The sequence below is a fragment of the Dermochelys coriacea genome, chromosome 9 (genome assembly GCF_009764565.3).
Source record: "Dermochelys coriacea isolate rDerCor1 chromosome 9, rDerCor1.pri.v4, whole genome shotgun sequence".
NCBI classification, from domain to species: domain Eukaryota; kingdom Metazoa; phylum Chordata; order Testudines; family Dermochelyidae; genus Dermochelys; species Dermochelys coriacea.
This window is the reverse complement of record NC_050076.1, coordinates 94,172,911-94,191,454: the sequence shown is the minus strand read 5'-3', so window position 1 is coordinate 94,191,454 and position 18,544 is coordinate 94,172,911. Positions and strand designations below refer to the sequence as shown.

Below are 18,544 nucleotides of genomic sequence, written 5' to 3'. Positions count from 1 at the left end.
GGTTGTTTGCTTAAACACACTCATAAGTGATTCTTACTACTACGAGTCAGTGGGATTGTTTCTGTGAGCTAGGACTACTCAGGTAAGTCAGTGCTTGCAGGATGGGTTCCCTAGGGTGTCAATTGTTAGCACCACTAAAATAAGGGATGAGTGACAACCCTTTCTTTATAAATACCTATATTTAGGGGGTTGCAACTTTTCACAAAAATGCAAGCCAAAGGCCACGTCCTGCAGCATACCAAGTATCTTCAGCTAGGCTGAATGCCCTAGAGCCTTCTAGTCAATGGGTGTTGCGGGTGCTTAGCACCCTACAGAATCCGAAGCTGAGTGAGTAATTGCCCTGAACGGGTAAAAAGACGGGTCAAGCATCAGCAGAAAAATGTTAGGATTTGGCTAAATAAATGACAATATGGTCCAGCACACCGAGTTGTGTGCTGAAGAATGCTATGACACAATACGTTCAAATCTAAGGGGCATTTGGTATAAGGACTTGCAAGGTACAAGATGCAAGGCAGGGTATGGGATGGGTTGGATGTGTGGGTATTTTAAAACAACTAGCATACCATTTAGTAACTGCACATATCACAACCGGGGGGGCTACGGTTCTTCATTGGGTATAGTTTGAGATGTGATCCCAAGCTCAGGATATATATGTAAATTCCTCAAGGTCAGCCTGACTTTATGCATCTCCCTTTTCAATCCACTAAATCCCAAACCATGCTGAAAGATGCAACCCCCCTGCACTGCTGGCAGCACGTGCCATATGTAAAAGCCAAGTCAGCTTTGCAACCCACAGGTGCCATCCCACCTACATGCTATGTAATATGGAGCTAAATTCTCTAGTCCTTAAAAAGGTAAAATTCCTGCTGGAGTTAATGGGAATTTTGTTGAATTAAGGCCTGGAGGGTTTGGCCTGTAACTATTATGTCATTACATAGATCCCCAGGAGAGAGCAGACACCCCCAAGCAGTCAGCATGTAAAGCCATAGGGCCAGCATCTGCAAAGTTCCAATTGATCTGAGCACAGGATCTGGGTCCTTCTCATTTTTCTTTGCTCTCCAGAGATTTCTTTGTTCATATTCAGTCCATCTTTTTGCTTCATTGATCACTGTGAAGTCCACATTTGTCTTGACATTTATTTACCCTTCTGATTTCTAGGCCCTGGAAAGGAAATACAGCATGAAACCCAAAATGGCTAATGTGAAAGCCCCAGTCATCCCTTGTGTGCCCAGGCTTCCAGGAACAGCAGTAGGAGCAGCATGTGCTCCTGGGAGGGCCGCATGGTTCTTAGACATGTTTATTAGACCCACATTTAAATCACTAAGATTGAACAGGGCAAGTAAACTCACTTTTTCAATTTTGTTACCTAATCAAAACTCCAATGCTGTCTTGTGTTGGAAAGTGTTCACATATCATCCGCTTTCCATATCCAATGCTGACAAAACAATAAGGCAAGAATAACATAAGTCGTGAGAAAACGAGTCTGTCTCATAAATCTTTGTGGGAAAGTGGCTGCTGTTTACGTTATTGCAGTGTGTTGTTTCCAAAGAAGTGATTACCATTAGATGTATTTTTAAATTGCTTTTGGTATTTTTAAAAATACATGACTTTAAGGATGATAGAAATGAGATTGAGTGGTGCTACAATATGATTAACTTTTTCCCAGATCAGCTACGACTGAAATTAAGGTTATTGACTAACAGCGATTGGCAACTTTCATCTGTTTGGAAAAGACTCATTTGAGTCTGAAAAACATATGCAATATCATGGGCTTGCCTATGCCTTAGTCTTGCTTTTTGCCTAGAGACCAACTTCAGGCAATGGAATTTTGCTTTCTGCTGTGAGTTATTTGATTAATAATAGCTAGAATTATTTTAAAGTGCATATAGTTATGTTGAGGCAATAATGAACTGTAATGCACGGCATCAAGTTTCAGCCCACCTTGATTCAGGAAGGCTTGGTTTCAATCTATCTAAGTGAGGAAAAAGCTTTGTTTGTCTGCATACAATCACGTGCCTCTAATTGGCATACATTGTACTACTGTGGAACTCAAGAGTTAAACTTATCCAGACATAAGGAGACTCAATAAGAAGCAAAAGGAAAACGAATTAGGAGAACATCAACAGGCAGCAAAGGGAAAACGAAATTTCATTTCATATATACATACACATTTGTTTGGCTGGAAAGGCAGAAAACTTTGCCAAAACTGGGATGTTTTTATTCTAAACAGTGCATCAATCCATTGATTAATTTTACACTTTGTTCCTTATGAACCTGATCTGGGGCCATGAATACTGCTATGAAAAGAAGAATATAGCCAAAAAGGAACTCTTAAAAAGTTGGCAGCCATTTAAAGGCAATGTGTCTGGCCAGCAGGAAGGAGATGGCTGCTCCAGGGAAGTGTACAGAGCTGTGAAAGCATTTGTGAACTGGCCCCCACTCAGTTTATAAAGTGTGTGACTGAGTTAAAGTGAAGTTTCTTGCACAAATTTGTGGCTTGTAAATCAAATGATAAAGGTAGTTGCAAGGATCGTTTTTCTAAAGGAGCATTGCAGGACTGGTTAAGAATAACTGTATTTCCTCACTAATACCATTAACTTCAGAAATTGTTTCCATTATTACCAAGTTGCACAAGGAGGGCTTACTGTAAATTGTTATATGCTGTACAGCCCAACTAGTCAGCACGAGGGAGAAAATGAAAGAATAATATAAAACACTGGACCAATTTCAACCCTGGTGTGACCAGGTGCAAACTGAGATGAATAGAGTTGCACCCACTTCCATTAGGCCTGAGATTGTCCCTTTGTTTTAGGCCAAAAGGGAAAGTGCTGCTCCTTTATTTACATGTCTCCCAACAGTAGTTTAGGTGAGCAGCAACAGAGGAGCATCTCATTATTCACCAGTTAGTGGCTGTCTACTGGCTAAATTTTGTTCCCCCCCAAAATTGCAGCTCTTCTTATGACTTAATTTAATTAATAATTTCCATTCAGTAAATGCATGTTTATCTCAGTTGGCCTCCATGTTAAAGAACAACCCGGGCAATGATCCAAAAGACTCTCAAAGATAGGTCAGGGCTGACCTTACAATGTGAAACCCCATGGAAGATCTCAAGGTAGTCAGGGGGCCTCTGCCTGTGATATGCACACTTCTCCTCTAGCCCACACTGCTGGAAGGGGAATATGACCATGAGTTACAAGTTGCTAAGGCTGTAGAGATACCATGAAATTGCTTATCTTGTTTGTGTCTGCCTGGAGGAAGCAGAATTCATACTCCCAGAAGACTAGTACAAAGCAGCACTTAAACCAGTGGTTCTCAACCTGTGGCCCATGGGCTGCTTGTGGCCCAATCAGCACACAGCTGCAGCCCATGTGACATCCTCAGGGCCATACAGCTAGTATTGGATGAGGCCCACAATGGTAAATAGGTTGAGAACCACTGACTTAAAGCCTCAAACTAGGGTTTAAGTTGGATTTAAGTGATCAATAGGCTTTGTGATGACCCTCAGCACAGTGATGAATTTCACCCACTCAATTTAACTCTTCCCTTGAATGTGTAAACACAACTGGCCTTGAAGTCAATGGACGTTAACTGTACACTTCTGAGAGAAGAATTTGGCCCATCTTTTTTTAAGTTCTGGTCAATTGGCCTACATCTTCTGATTTAACTGCACGAAGCTGGGACTGGATGACAGGGGATGGATCACTAGATAATTTCCCTGTTCTGTTCATTCCCTCCAAAGCATCTGGCACTGGCCACTGTTGGACCATTGGTCTGAGCCCGTATGGCCATTCTTATATTCTTAAGGAAAAATGGTATTTGAGTAGGTTCTAAATCTCTGCTAACCCAGCCAAAGGATTTCAGCCTGATTAAATAGTAAATTTAGGGCCTAGTTTTCAGAAGTACTGAGCATGCACAACCTCAGTTCACTACATCTGAGTGTAACCAGGCCCATAGAGGAGAGTTCAAAACCTGTCAGCTCAAGTCTTAACTCACTTCTTGATTGTTGCACTTCAGTATTGCTAGGGCCCTACCAAATTCATGGCCATGAAAAATGCATCATGGCTCGTGAAATCTGGTCTCCCCCCCCATGAAATCTGGCCTTTTGTGTGCTTTTACCCTACAGTATATAGATAGAACTTCTCAAATTGGGGGTTCTGACCCAAGAGGGAGTTGCGGGGGGGGGGGGGTCACAAGGTTATTTTAGGGGGGTTGTGGTATTGCCACCCTTACTTTTGTGCTGCCTTCAGAGCTGGGTGGCCAGAGAGCAGCGGCTGTTGGCCGGGTGCCCAGCTTGAAGGCGGCCCCCCGCCAGCAGTGCAGAAGTAAGGGTGACAAGACCATACCATGCCCCCCTTACTTCTGTGCTGCTGCCCTTCAGAGCTGGGCAGCCAGAGAGTGGTGACTGCTGACTGAGGGCCCAGCTTTGCAGGCAGCCGCACAGAAGTAAGGGTGACAATACCATACCGTGCCACCCTTACTTCTGCACTGCTGCTGGTGGCGGCTCTGCCTTCAGAGCTGGGCTCCAGGCCAGCAGCCACCGCTCTCCAGCTGCCCAGCTCTGAAGGCAGCGCCGCCACCAGCAGCAGTGCAGAAGTAAGGATAGCCGTACCACAAAACTCCCCCCCACCCCCAATAACCTTGCGACCCCCCCAACTCCTTTTTGGGTGAGGACCCTACAATTACAACACTGTGAAATTTCAGATTTAAATAGCTGAAATAATGAAATTTATTATTTTTAAAATCCTATGACCATGAATTTGACCAAAACAGACCATGAATTTGGTAGAGTCCTAACTATTGCTAATCACCTCCTGCATCTATTACTTATGGACTCCACACTGACAGGTTTTGCTTTAAATATGTTTCCCTTTGTTAGGAATGGAAGTTCTAGAGGAGCTGAGCTTCACAGTGCCTTATGTACAAGTTACATTTCTTTTAAAAGGACTCTTTATTGAGAGAAGTTTTGCATTAATGTTTGGAAATAACTTTGAAATGATGATTCGAACAAATTTGTTTTCTTAGTGCTGCAATTAACTTCATGAGGAGGGCCTGTCTGCAGTACCCTCTGCCGTGTTTGACACATTAAACGAACTATTCATTCCCAGTTCATTAGGTAGAAATGCGGTTTCTAATATCTACTGAGTTACAGGACAAGCAACATAGCTGCAGAGCATCTCATATGGACAAATGAGGGCAGGGATCTGTTAGTCACACAATTACAACAACAAGGTTGGGAAAGTGTTAAATAAAGTTGATATTTTTCCTACTACATTGCTAGGTCAGTGACATTCAGAAAACTGGCCCTGCTCCTTGTTAAGGGTCAGATTGTAATACCACTACTCACACTGACTAGTATCTTACTCTGCAAAACATCCCATTGACTCCAGTGGAAATATTCACAGGGTAAAGTACTATTTATTAATAAGAGCCCAATCTGTCTCCACGCAATTTCTGATTTCTAACTGCAGGTCCAGCCTATTGCTCCATGGGTGTAAACCCTTTGTATGCCAAAGGATCTGAGGATGTCTGTCTGTCTGTCTAGGTTCTATCATTGGCACCCAGCAACATAGTATATAAGCAACTTCTCAAAGAGCTGAAAAGTTGGGTAGAACAAGGATGCTGGTCCTATGTCTAACGCATGGGGACTTATTGGTCAGATAGCATTATTGGCCACAGCACTGGGCATGGTCACGCAGCATTATTCAGAGAAAGTATGGCTGTTCCAACTGGTATCATACCCCTTGTGGCTATCCAATGGGAGACTTGAACTAATGCAATGTAATAACTTGGACAAGGATTTCATAGTGCAGAGGTCATATATGGGAGATATAGCTTAGAGTAAGGGGTACTGAAATACAATGGATGGCTATGATGGATCCCTCTCTTGCTCACCCCTGCTTGTCAGTCAATAGAGTCCATGGAACTGGGTGCCCGGGGTAAGATTTCCAAAAATGAATCTTTTAAGTTAACCTCCTAAGTCCATGTTTAAGCACTGAAATGAGTGGTCTGGTTTTCAGGAGTGTTGAGTGGCAGTAGCTCCAACGGGGATAAATGGGAGCAAAGGGGTTTCTCCGCATGGCTGACAGCTGGGCCCTGTGTTAACAGTCCTATCCCTATTTCCATTTCCCCAAGGAGAATCTATCTACTTGAATGCAATGCCGACAACACCTGGCAGGGATGGTTTAAATCAGTGGTTCTCAAAGCGGGTCCGCCGCTTGTTCAGGGAAAGCCCCTAGTGGGCCGGACTGCTTTGTTTACCTGATGTGTCCACAGGTTCGGCCGTTCGCGGCTCCCACTAGCCGTGGTTCACCGCTCCAGGCCAATGGGGGGATGTAGGAAGCAGCATGGGCCAAGGGACGTGCTGGCCACCCTTCCCGCAGCCCCCATTGGCTTGAAGCGGCAAACCACGGCCAGTGGGAGCCGCGATCAGCCAAACCTGAGGACACGGCAGGTAAACAAACCAGTCCGGCCCACCAAGGGCTTTCCCTGAACAAGCGGTGGACTGGCTTTGAGAACCACTGGTCTAGATAATACTTAGTCCTGCCATGAGTGCAGGGGACTGGACTAGGTGACCTCTCGAGGTCCAGCCCTGTGTTTCTATGATACACATAGACACAAACTTGACCATGCCAGTTCAGCTAAGGCTGGTCCCATACCAGTAGATCCCTGCCAGCTTTATAACGTAGCCATTTCTTTAAAATCCCTTCTTGTATCGCTCCAAAAAACAGTTTCCAACATTATGGGCCAAATTCTAATCTCAGTTTTAATTTATATCTGAGAGGAAAGCAAGTTGACTTCCCTTAACTGTTCCATGAAGATTCTATAGGGGGCAAGATAAGATTTCCATAGGCAGTAAAGAGCTGTAGCACCCCTGTACCTCTTGACTCCAAGATGCACCAAGGTATTTAGGCTCTAATTTCAAAGGGAGTTAGGAACCTAAATACCTTTTCAGGATCTAGGCCCTAGTGACTGTATATTCACCTCCATAATACTAATTGTAACCTGAATCAGGACTTGGCTGATTCTTTTTCTGAAATCAGATCTCTCACCTGGCAGCAAAAGTCAGATGCGTATAATTCAGGAGCATTCTTCAGCTCTCATAATCATGAATATAAACAGATCTCCTGTGCAGAAGTTTTATAGGAAGGAAGGGAAAAAAAGAAAAGAAAAGAAATCTAATAAATACTCCATTAATTTCAGTGTATATTATGCAAAATTTGGCATGAAATCTTTATCTTGCATAAATGTGAAGGTCACTTATTTGTTCATTAAATTCTCCTCAGACTACATGATTATTTCTCATAGTTTTTCTTATATTTAATGAAGTAAGCTCCTGCCAAACTCATCAGACATCAGCTGATAAATGGATTTGAACTCACAATCTGTTAAATATCACACAGAAACATTAGAGCAATATTTTCATGGCTTAGAGACCACATACATTTAATTCTTCTCAGAGAGTATTTTGAGGATTTTTGATCCAGTGCAGTGAAGTCAACACATAATTCAAGCATGCTTGCTGTAAAAATTTACAGGCCAGTATCTACTAGTCATAAATCAAGCCTGCACACTTATAAATGTGACAGTGGCAGAACCGCATGTCTGTGTGTAAACACATTACCAGACTAGTTGACACACAGTGCTGGGATGCAGAATAATATTGGAAGATTAAGTATTGCATATATGTTCCCTCTTATGTTGAAATTTACACATAAAACAATTCCCAACTTGGGCAAATCTCTTGACAGGCGAGGCTGTCTGATGCTGTCCTGAATTCTCACTATTGTGTCACTGTTTCAGTTATTATTTTAAATGATATGTGGACAGAGCAGAACATGGAGCATGACTGTAGTATAGTTTATGTTTTACTTTCTCATTGCTCTTTATTGTAATTTTCCCCAACTGATGCAAAACTGCTTACAAAGCACGGGACTGATAATTTGCAGGCTCGCCTGCTGCTCTGTTTGTTATAAAGCCACTGATGTCTCCAGGAGAGTTTTTCTTCCTTTTTGGATTTATGAGCCTAATGAACCACTGTTATGCTCCATCTCAGGAGCCAGTGATGCTGTGACATTACAGCAGGAAGAGTTGAAAACTTATGAGAAGCACTTGAAACAAATGAGCTAATGAGTGGTGTAGCCAGAGCAAATGATGTCCCATATCAGGCTGACAAAAAAGTTGCTGTCAAGTAACTAACCCTAGTGAGACAGCACCTCAGCAGGTGTAAACAGGGTAGCTCCCTTGATCAGTGGAGGCAAGAGGACTTACACCACCTAAGGACATGACTCAGGTAGAAAATAGACTATGGAAAATAGATCCTACCAAACAAACCTGATTTCTTTCTTGATGCAATTACAAGTTTGGTTAACAAAGGTAATAGCGTTGATGTAATATACTTAGACTTTGGTAAGGCATTTGAGTTGGTACCACATGACATTTTGATTAAAAAACCAGGATGACATAAAATGAATATGGCACACATTAAATGGATTAACTGATGGGTCTCAAAATGTAATTGTAAATGGGGAATCATCGTAGAGCGAGTGTATTTCTAGTGGTGTCCTGCAGGGATTTGTTCTTGGCCCCATGTTATTTAACATTTTTATCAATGCCCTGAAAGAGAACATAAAATCATCACTGATAAAGTTTGCAGATGATACAGATTGGGGGAGTGGTAAGTAATGAAGAGGACAGGTTACTAATACAGAGCAATCTGACTTGCTTGGTTAATTGGGTGCAAGCAAACAGTGTGCATTTTTAATATGGCTAAATGTAAATCTATACATCTAGGAACAAAAAATGCAGGCCATACTTACAGGGTGGAAGAGCAATGACTGGTCACTGCGGGAGTTTATGGTGGATAATCAGCTGAAGATAGTGCAATACTGTGGCCAAAAAGGCTAGTGCAATCCTTGGATGCATAAAATTGGGGAATCTTGAGGAGGAGTAGAGAGGTTATTTTATCTCTGTATTTAGCTACTGGAATACCATGCCCAGTTCTGATGTCTATAGTTCAGAAAGATGTTGATAAATTGCAGAGGGTTCAGAGAAGAGCCACGAGAATGATTAAAGGATTAGAAAACATACTTCATCTGAGAGAAATGGCCCTGCCAAAATAATAAGCATGCTCAAAAAAACCCAAACATGCTGAGTTTTTTGTGGGGTTTTGGTAAAAAGGTTCACAGTCTCCAAATAATTCCCAGTCATCAAAGCTGCATTCTGTCTTAGTTATTGTGGTCCTTACAAAGATTGCCATGGCATAATGTGAAACAATGGTATGTTTCTTCCTTTTTTTATGCTACAGTAGGGGTGAAAATTCAATGCAGTGCAGGGCACTGAATCATAAATATTAGTGGAAGATGTGTGGTTAAATGCCCCTGCACCACTTTGAAAATCTCAACGTAGGTGACTTCGTTTGTTAACAAGTATTCAAAATCCCCAATTACAAACAGTTAAAAGCAATGAGCATGCAAATCATTTTAAAACAAACTTTAATTAATTTCAGCATATGTTTCACTTAGGCTGATTAGTCAAATCTGATTTTCTGAAAGAGACAATAAACATCTGCTAATGATGATTTACATATTGCTGCTTACATGCACTGCAGTGCATTCTCTAGCTATGAAATTCACATAGGAAACAGGTGTGCTGATGTGATATCTACTACCATCGAAGATTCATCAGGCTCTGAAAGCAACTAAAATCAAAACAACACGAGCTTTGACTAGACACATCATAGAAAACTGTAGTTTGTCGAAATTATTGTATTACAAGAGACATGCAGTTAGTAATGGCTGGTGTTCAGTATTACCTCATTTATGTGGCATAGCAATTTTCTAGCCATAAGGAATCTGGGATTTACTAACACTAAAGTCCTTTCTAATAGTCTTTATCTCAGATTTGTTGGAAAGTGGACAAACAGCACAAGAGAAGAATGGTGTTTCAGAGAAGATGATCCATTAACACTCTTCACCTTAGCCCTACACTCACAAAAAATGGATCATGTGAGACACTCACAAAGATTATCCCAGCAAGCGGGCTGCAAATTAGCCCAGCTCCAAAGAGGATCCTGGTTCACTGATCCACCAAACCATACAAAGCGGGAGGAGAAATAGGTCCCTGACAATAGGCGACTAAATTTCACAATAGCAAAGCTATCCCAATGTTAGCCTATAAGAGCTAGATTCACAAAGGGACTTGGGTTCCCAAGTCCCAGGTTTAGGTGCCACTGGTATTCAGAGGCAATGCTTAATTCCCTCTGTGAAACTAGCCCTAAAAGAAAGAGCAAGGCCATTTCATATACTGACTGTTTAATCCACCACAACTATCACCACAGAATTAGGCACAAGGATAATAATAGAAGCATTGTTTCTATCTGACTGGGACCATTCTTAGCCCTACTGCTAGCATATGTTGCCTTTCCAAAGGATTAATTCTGAATATTGATTATGCAGATTCGGCCCCTTAGTACCTTGGTTATTAAGAGAAGGCCTGTACAAAGAGGTGAGTCTTGCTCTGAACAAGATAAGTTCAGGCTCTTCTTTGGTAGCAAGGAATCCCACAGCCAATGTCCTTCCAGCAAAACTATATTGCATTTGCTTCTACTCAAGTCACCCTGTGCATTCTTCCTGTTGATGATAGTATCATATTGTGGTACAGAAAGAGAGCCAGTCTGTAGGTAGCCAGTTGAGGGCCTTAACTGAGAACCCTTGGAATTGGATGGAAAGCCAGTGTAATGTTTCCTTATATCCAAAAGCCTTTCATAGAGATATTTGCTCTGTCATGTATCCTTTCAAGCCCAGAAATTCCACAAAGAAGAAAATGTCTTGGAAAAGTGAAAGGTCTTCAACAACTCCCAACTGCAAAGTTATGATTGGCTTAGAAAGAACTATATCCACACTCAGCGGGGATGCCTGAGGTGGTGGCTGGGGGCAGGTCAATACAGAGTTTGGTTCAGAATACCATAGTGTGTTAGGGAGGAAATATGGTTAGATCAAAGGTCATGGAGTTTGGACTCTTGGATTCTATTCTGACACAAACTCCCTGTCTGACCATGTACTAGTCATTTAACACCTGTAAAATGGGTATTATAATAATATTTACTTCACAGGGGGTTGAAAGGCTTAATAGGCCAGATGCTCAGTTGTTGTAAATCAGCATGGATTTCAATAGAGCTTACACCAGCTGAAGATCTGACCTAATGTTTGTAAATCCCTTTAAGATCCTCAGAAGAAAGGTACCAATGAAGTGCTAATTATTATTTGTTATAACAACTCAGAGAATCTCAGCTTTGTTGACCTTTAACCCCTGATCTGTTCGCAAGAGACCGATATTTAGAGGCAGTCTATTGCTTCTGTAGTCTAACAAATGCATAAAAATAATTTACAAACTCTGAAATCCAAGTATGGACATACTGAATAAATAAATTATATATGTTATTTAGGCTTTGTCATAGTCATGAGGCCTACCAAGGCCTAGTAAAGTTTGTCAGTTAGTTAGCATATGTTGGCACAAATGCTTGACCCCAGGTCATAAGATTTAGCAATATGCACCTGGTGACAAACAAGTAACTGCGAAAGAGCAAAAACAAGTTTAAAATAGTAGCATTTGGGGGATTTTGACATATGTATCCATGGAGCTAACCACAGTGATGTTCGGAAAGTATATGACAAATAATAGCTGAAACTGTCATTATGGTTATACATAATACCACATATGGACAAGAGAATGAGACTTGATTAAATTAGCCTCAGACATGTGTGGGTGTAAAGGGAAATCTGTATCAAAAGAGATATTTATCCAGTCCTAGTTGGGCACATCGGGATTGACAGGAGAGTATAAACTGGATTATCACCTCCCCCTTGTGATGTACTCCACTGACTGTTTTCTTCTAGCTGCAGTTCCAATGCTCTTCAAGAGTTTGTGTGTATGACAGCACTAGGGACCTTTATCTTATTTGTTTCAGTTTTTCGTGCAACTGCATTTATACTCTTGTTTATTTGGATTTGAAATAGAGTCTTACTGTTAATACTTCTGTGACTCATTAGTCTCACTTGTATAGTTTACATAGCCACCGGAATAAAGAACCTGTTAGTGACGCGTGTAATTTGCACACTGGAATTGTTCAAAGGCTACTGCTTAGAGATACTGTAATGTAAATATTTAAAGGTGTGCAGTATTTTTACATTATCATGGCTGATAATGTGACAGTTTTAATATTCTGACTATATCAAATCCAGATTAACATGATAATAGTGGTTTCAGAGTAGCAGCCGTGTTAGTCTGTATTCGCAAAAAGAAAAGGAGTACTTGTGGCACTTTAGAGACTAACAAATTTATTAGAGCATAAGCTTTCGTGAGCTACAGCTCACTTCATCGGATGCATTTGGTGGAAAAAACAGAGGAGAGATTTATATACACACACACAGAGAACATGAAACAATGGGTTTATCATACACACTGTAAGGAGAGTGATCACTTAAGATAAGCCATCACCAACAGCAGGGGGGGGAAAGGAGGAAAACCTTTCATGGTGACAAGCAGGTAGGCTAATTCCAGCAGTTAACAAGAATATCAGAGGAACAGTGGGGGGTGGGGTGGGAGGGAGAAATACCATGGGGAAATAGTTTTACTTTGTGTAATGACTCATCCATTCCCAGTCTCTATTCAAGCCTAAGTTAATTGTATCCAGTTTGCAAATTAATTCCAATTCAGCAGTCTCTCGTTGGAGTCTGTTTTTGAAGCTTTTTTGTTGAAGTATAGCCACTCTTAGGTCTGTGATCGAGTGACCAGAGAGATTGAAGTGTTCTCCAACTGGTTTTTGAATGTTATAATTCTTGACGTCTGATTTGTGTCCATTCATTCTTTTACGTAGAGACTGTCCAGTTTGGCCAATGTACATGGCAGAGGGGCATTGCTGGCACATGATGGCATATATCACATTGGTAGATGCGCAGGTGAACGAGCCTCTGATAGTGTGGCTGATGTGATTAGGCCCTATGATGGTATTCCCTGAATAGATATGTGGACAGAGTTGGCAACGGGCTTTGTTGCAAGGATAGGTTCCTGGGTTAGTGGTTCTGTTGTGTGGTGTGTGGTTGCTGGTGAGTATTTGCTTCAGATTGGGGGGCTGTCTGTAAGCAAGGACTGGTCTGTCTCCCAAGATCTGAGAGAGTGATGGCTCGTCCTTCAGGATAGGTTGTAGATCCTTGATGATGCGTTGGAGAGGTTTTAGTTGGGGGCTGAAGGTGATGGCTAGTGGCGTTCTGTTGTTTTCTTTGTTGGGCCTGTCCTGTAGTAGGTGACTTCTGGGTACTCTTCTGGCTCTGTCAATCTGTTTCTTCACTTCAGCAGGTGGGTATTGTAGTTGTAGGAATGCATGATAGAGATCTTGTAGGTGTTTCTCTCTGTCTGAGGGAACCTCAGCCTGGACCAGTCCACACAAGAGATCCACTTCCTGGACACTACGGTGCTAATAAGCGATGGTCACATAAACACCACCCTATATCGGAAACCTACTGACCGCTATTCCTACCTACATGCCTCTAGCTTTCATCCAGATCATACCACTCGATCCATTCTCTACAGCCAAGCGCTACGATATAACCGCATTTGCTCCAACCCCTCAGACAGAGAGAAACACCTACAAGATCTCTATCATGCATTCCTACAACTACAATACCCACCTGCTGAAGTGAAGAAACAGATTGACAGAGCCAGAAGAGTACCCAGAAGTCACCTACTACAGGACAGGCCCAACAAAGAAAACAACAGAACGCCACTAGCCATCACCTTCAGCCCCCAACTAAAACCTCTCCAACGCATCATCAAGGATCTACAACCTATCCTGAAGGACGAGCCATCACTCTCTCAGATCTTGGGAGACAGACCAGTCCTTGCTTACAGACAGCCCCCCAATCTGAAGCAAATACTCACCAGCAACCACACACCACACAACAGAACCACTAACCCAGGAACCTATCCTTGCAACAAAGCCCGTTGCCAACTCTGTCCACATATCTATTCAGGGGATACCATCATAGGGCCTAATCACATCAGCCACACTATCAGAGGCTCGTTCACCTGCGCATCTACCAATGTGATATATGCCATCATGTGCCAGCAATGCCCCTCTGCCATGTACATTGGCCAAACTGGACAGTCTCTACGTAAAAGAATGAATGGACACAAATCAGACGTCAAGAATTATAACATTCAAAAACCAGTCGGAGAACACTTCAATCTCTCTGGTCACTCGATCACAGACCTAAGAGTGGCTATACTTCAACAAAAAAGCTTCAAAAACAGACTCCAACGAGAGATTGCTGAATTGGAATTAATTTGCAAACTGGATACAATTAACTTAGGCTTGAATAGAGACTGGGAATGGATGAGTCATTACACAAAGTAAAACTATTTCCCCATGAAGAAAAGGAGTACTTGTGGCACCTTAGAGACTAACAAATTTATTAGAGCATAAGCTTTCGTGAGCTACAGCTCACTTCATCGGATGCATTTGGTGGAAAAAACAGAGGAGAGATTTATATACACACACACAGAGAACATGAAACAATGGGTTTATCATACACACTGTAAGGAGAGTGATCACTTAAGATAAGCCAAGATATTTCCCCATGGTATTTCTCCCTCCCACCCCACCCCCCACTGTTCCTCTGATATTCTTGTTAACTGCTGGAATTAGCCTACCTGCTTGTCACCATGAAAGGTTTTCCTCCTTCCCCCCCCTGCTGTTGGTGATGGCTTATCTTAAGTGATCACTCTCCTTACAGTGTGTATGATAAACCCATTGTTTCATGTTCTCTGTGTGTGTGTATATAAATCTCTCCTCTGTTTTTTCCACCAAATGCATCCGATGAAGTGAGCTGTAGCTCACGAAAGCTTATGCTCTAATAAATTTGTTAGTCTCTAAGGTGCCACAAGTACTCCTTTTCTTTATGATAATAGTGGCTGCAAAGAAGTTTATTATTTGCACTACACACTGATATGTTATAATCCTTGCTAAGAAAAATGCTTGCCAATGCATTGCATAAATATTCAACATAAAGGTAGCAAAAGTCTGTATTCCAGGCATCATTATGCCAATGGCAGAAATGCCATGACTCCATTACATTTCATAAAAGGGGGCTTTTATGTAGGGGATAAGGAAAGAATGGCCTTTTACAGGTGCTGCTTTAAATCTGTAGGAGATACTCATCAGAAATAGTTCATAAAAGTGCTTCCAAATTACTAGTGTTTCTACACTCACCGTTTTTGGCTCTCTCTATTCTTAAATACATGCATTTGGTTCCATGGGCTTCTAAATATTTTAAACTGGTTTAATCCTCCCAGTGCATACTGTTCAAGATGGGTGCATGATTTTTCTGAGACACACTTATTTAGAAGCAACTAAAACATGAAATTAACTGGTCCCAAAGGCAACTTAATACTTCCTAGCCCTTCTGCTTTAGTAAATCAAACCAATCACAAGGGTGCCACATTTGTTTTTCCCATTCTCACATGCTGCAGGAACAATCTTTTTCCCATTTAATGCCAATGATGATCCTCTGGAGATGTCTCTACTTGATCCTGTGATTTCTAGCTTCTGTGGGAGTAGGGGGATGTGTGCTTTGGCAGACTCTCGGAACTTTACAAACTCTGAAGTTCTGTGAATGCTTCAGAAGCAGGCTGCTCTACTAAACAATGCTCCTACCATAGGCGCTGACTTCCCCTCTTTCCTGTGGGTGCTCGACTACCCCTCTGCCCCCGGCCCCGGTCCCACTCCACCCCTTACATGAGGCCCCGCCCCTACCCCGCCCCATTCCAAACCCTTCCCCAACTCCCAGGCCGTCTCTTCCCTGCCTCCTTCCCTGAGCGCGCCACATTCCCGCTCCTCCCCCTCTCTCCCAGAGTGTGCTAACGCTGTCAAACAGCTGTTTGGTGGGGTCGGGGTTTAGGCCGGGGAGGTAGGCAGAAGAACGGGAACATGGTGCACTCTGGGCAGGGGGAGGAGATGGGGTGGGGGGTGAGGGGAGCTTGGCTGCCAGTGGGTGCACATCACCCACTAATTTTTCCCCATGGGTGCTCCAGTCCCGGAGCACCCATGGAATCGGCGCCTATAGCTCCTACAGTATGGGCTACATAATATGAAGGACACCATTAGCATTGTTCAGACTTGAGCAGAATGAAGCCTAGGTTTGATTAGCCATATTCCCTTTGATTAGCCATATTCCCTAGGCCTAGGAAGGAGAGATATATGTATCTGAAATACACATACCTTGGGCTAGATACACAAAGGAGACAGACTCATTGTCACACACTGCCTGGGGAGAGCTAGGTGCCTACCAAAAGGGATCCCCAGAAGCCAACCAGCTGAGCAGAGAGCCACCTAAGCTAACCAATACCAAGGAGGTGGTGCTCCTCCTGATATTGACTAGCCCAATTAATAGAGCACTCATGCAGGATGTGGAAGAACCAGATTCAGATCCCCTCTCAGCCTGATAGGAAGCATAGACTTGAACCCATGTCTCCTGCCTCCCCTGTGAATGCTGGTACCACCAGGCTATTAGGTATAAGGGGCCCACCCCTTCCAGCTGTGTTTTGTGCAAAGCCCAGAGCACATTTCTGAGTCCTGAGAGCGTCTCCCTGCAGTGTCCAGCCCCTCTTCCACTGGATACTCATAGAATTCATAGATCTGCTGCTCCCAAAGGAGCAGTATACCTCAGCTTACCAGTTACACCTCCAGGTCACTGTGCCACTCCATTCACTGCACTGAGACATGATTATAGAGAAAATGCAGATATGTTTCTTTAACAAAGGCCAGAGATTCAAATAACAGCAAGTGGGTAGACGTACTGGAAAGAATCAGTTACATGGAAAATAAAAACATAACATGCTTACCAGGCCTAGACTTAACTAACAAGACAGTTTCCTGGTCTATCGAAGTTTAGCTCACCCAAAGTCTTTCTCCCAGTGATTAACAACAAAGCCAGCTGCGACCCTCTACTCATAAGACACACACACGGTAGCTTATCCCCTAGGTGAAGAATGAAGGGTGTCTCTTTGTACCTCAAGTTATACTCCCCACAGGCCATTGTCTTTGCTCACAAACAGGATATAGCCCAGACATTTTTGTTTTTTCCTCTGTGCTTCTTTTTGGTCAATTTTACAATCTCTTGCTAAGCACTTGATAAGCTCTGGGTGTAGATAGGCCACCATTGTGACACAGACAATACACAATGCACATGGGACCAGCCAGAGAAAGATTAATGTCTCCTATGCCCTGCTTGAATATAACCTGTTTCTCACCTTCTAGTGACCTGTCTTACCTTACATACCTTAAGAACATAGTTTCCAGCATAGATACAGAACTCCTTAAATATTGTCCATACATACATCTTGCAATGATTAGGATAACCAGTGCATAACTGGCTGTTGGCAGAGACCTTTTATGCCATTCTTTGGCACACTATTATGTAGCCATCAGACCTAGGGGAACCCTGTAAGCCCCTAATGCCCTCTTCCAGTTGGCATCAAGGAGTCCCTGGACACGGACAAGCCATGGAGCCACTTCATGCCTCAGTTTCCCCATCTGTAAACAGAGGATGAAACTTACTTACCTTGCCATGCTAATATGAGGCTTGATTAAAGATTTCTTGCCAAGTAGTTGAAGATGAAAATCACAATACCTGAGTGCCAAGTATTTTTATTTTATAAGGTAACACTGACAGAAATAACAGGAAAACAGCAACAAATGCTGAGACTGAGCAGACCTAGATTACTAGTCGGAGGGTTCCTGGTCTGGAACCCAGAATAGCAGGTGGGCCTGGGTTCCCCTACCAACCAGTGGCACAGGACCTGGAGTTGGAACAGACAACTGCCTCAGATGGCAAATGGACAGCTTGTCTGGTGGGTCTTTGTTACTGCAGAAGGCGGGGACTATACTGTGACCTGGCCCAGAAAGTCAAGTCACAGGGAGGGAGCACCCTGAGTCATGTAGAGAGAGAGTGGCCACAGTATGAGCAAGGGATGGCAGGAGGTGCCAGATGGGATGAGAGCTAATCCCCAGCCTCAAGGAGGAACACTTGTGAGTGGACCTCTTCACACGGGGATATTTATGGGGGCACCTGTGCTCACTTTTATATACCAAGTTAATCCCGGTCAGCTGCCATCCCCATTTAGATACCAAACTAGTCAACTTTATTCTTGGGCAATAAAAAATTATCTGTTATATGATTTAGTATGACTTGAAGAATGCAGCATGGTAATGTATAAAGCAACAGATCATGGGGAAATTGGAAAAGATCTGTCTTCTCAAAAAAGGACCCTGCTGTGTTCTGGAGTTATGACTTAGTCAGTAAAGGAATTATGTGTGAAAATATCAGATGAAGAGCTGGAAATCTTTGGGCAAGAACTCAGCAAATGTCAGTTTCACCAGTGCTCAGATTCTTCCAAGATCCTCAACAGCTTGTATTGGACAACAGAAAAAATATGTAAATTGATTCTTCGGTATGACGTCAGTTGCAGTGTCAGGCAGTGAGCTTGCCAC

General features: G+C 42.7%; 1 long non-coding RNA gene across 1 annotated transcript; it reads right to left on the bottom strand.

Annotated features, from left to right (window-relative positions):
• Nucleotides 1-215: 215 nt before the first annotated feature.
• Nucleotides 216-17,740, bottom strand: LOC122455882. Its single transcript, XR_006274387.1, has 3 exons — nt 17,616-17,740; nt 1,350-1,435; nt 216-1,161 (listed from the first exon to the last, which is right to left on the bottom strand). It is a non-coding gene; the product is annotated as an uncharacterized LOC122455882 (long non-coding RNA).
• Nucleotides 17,741-18,544: the final 804 nt, after the last annotated feature.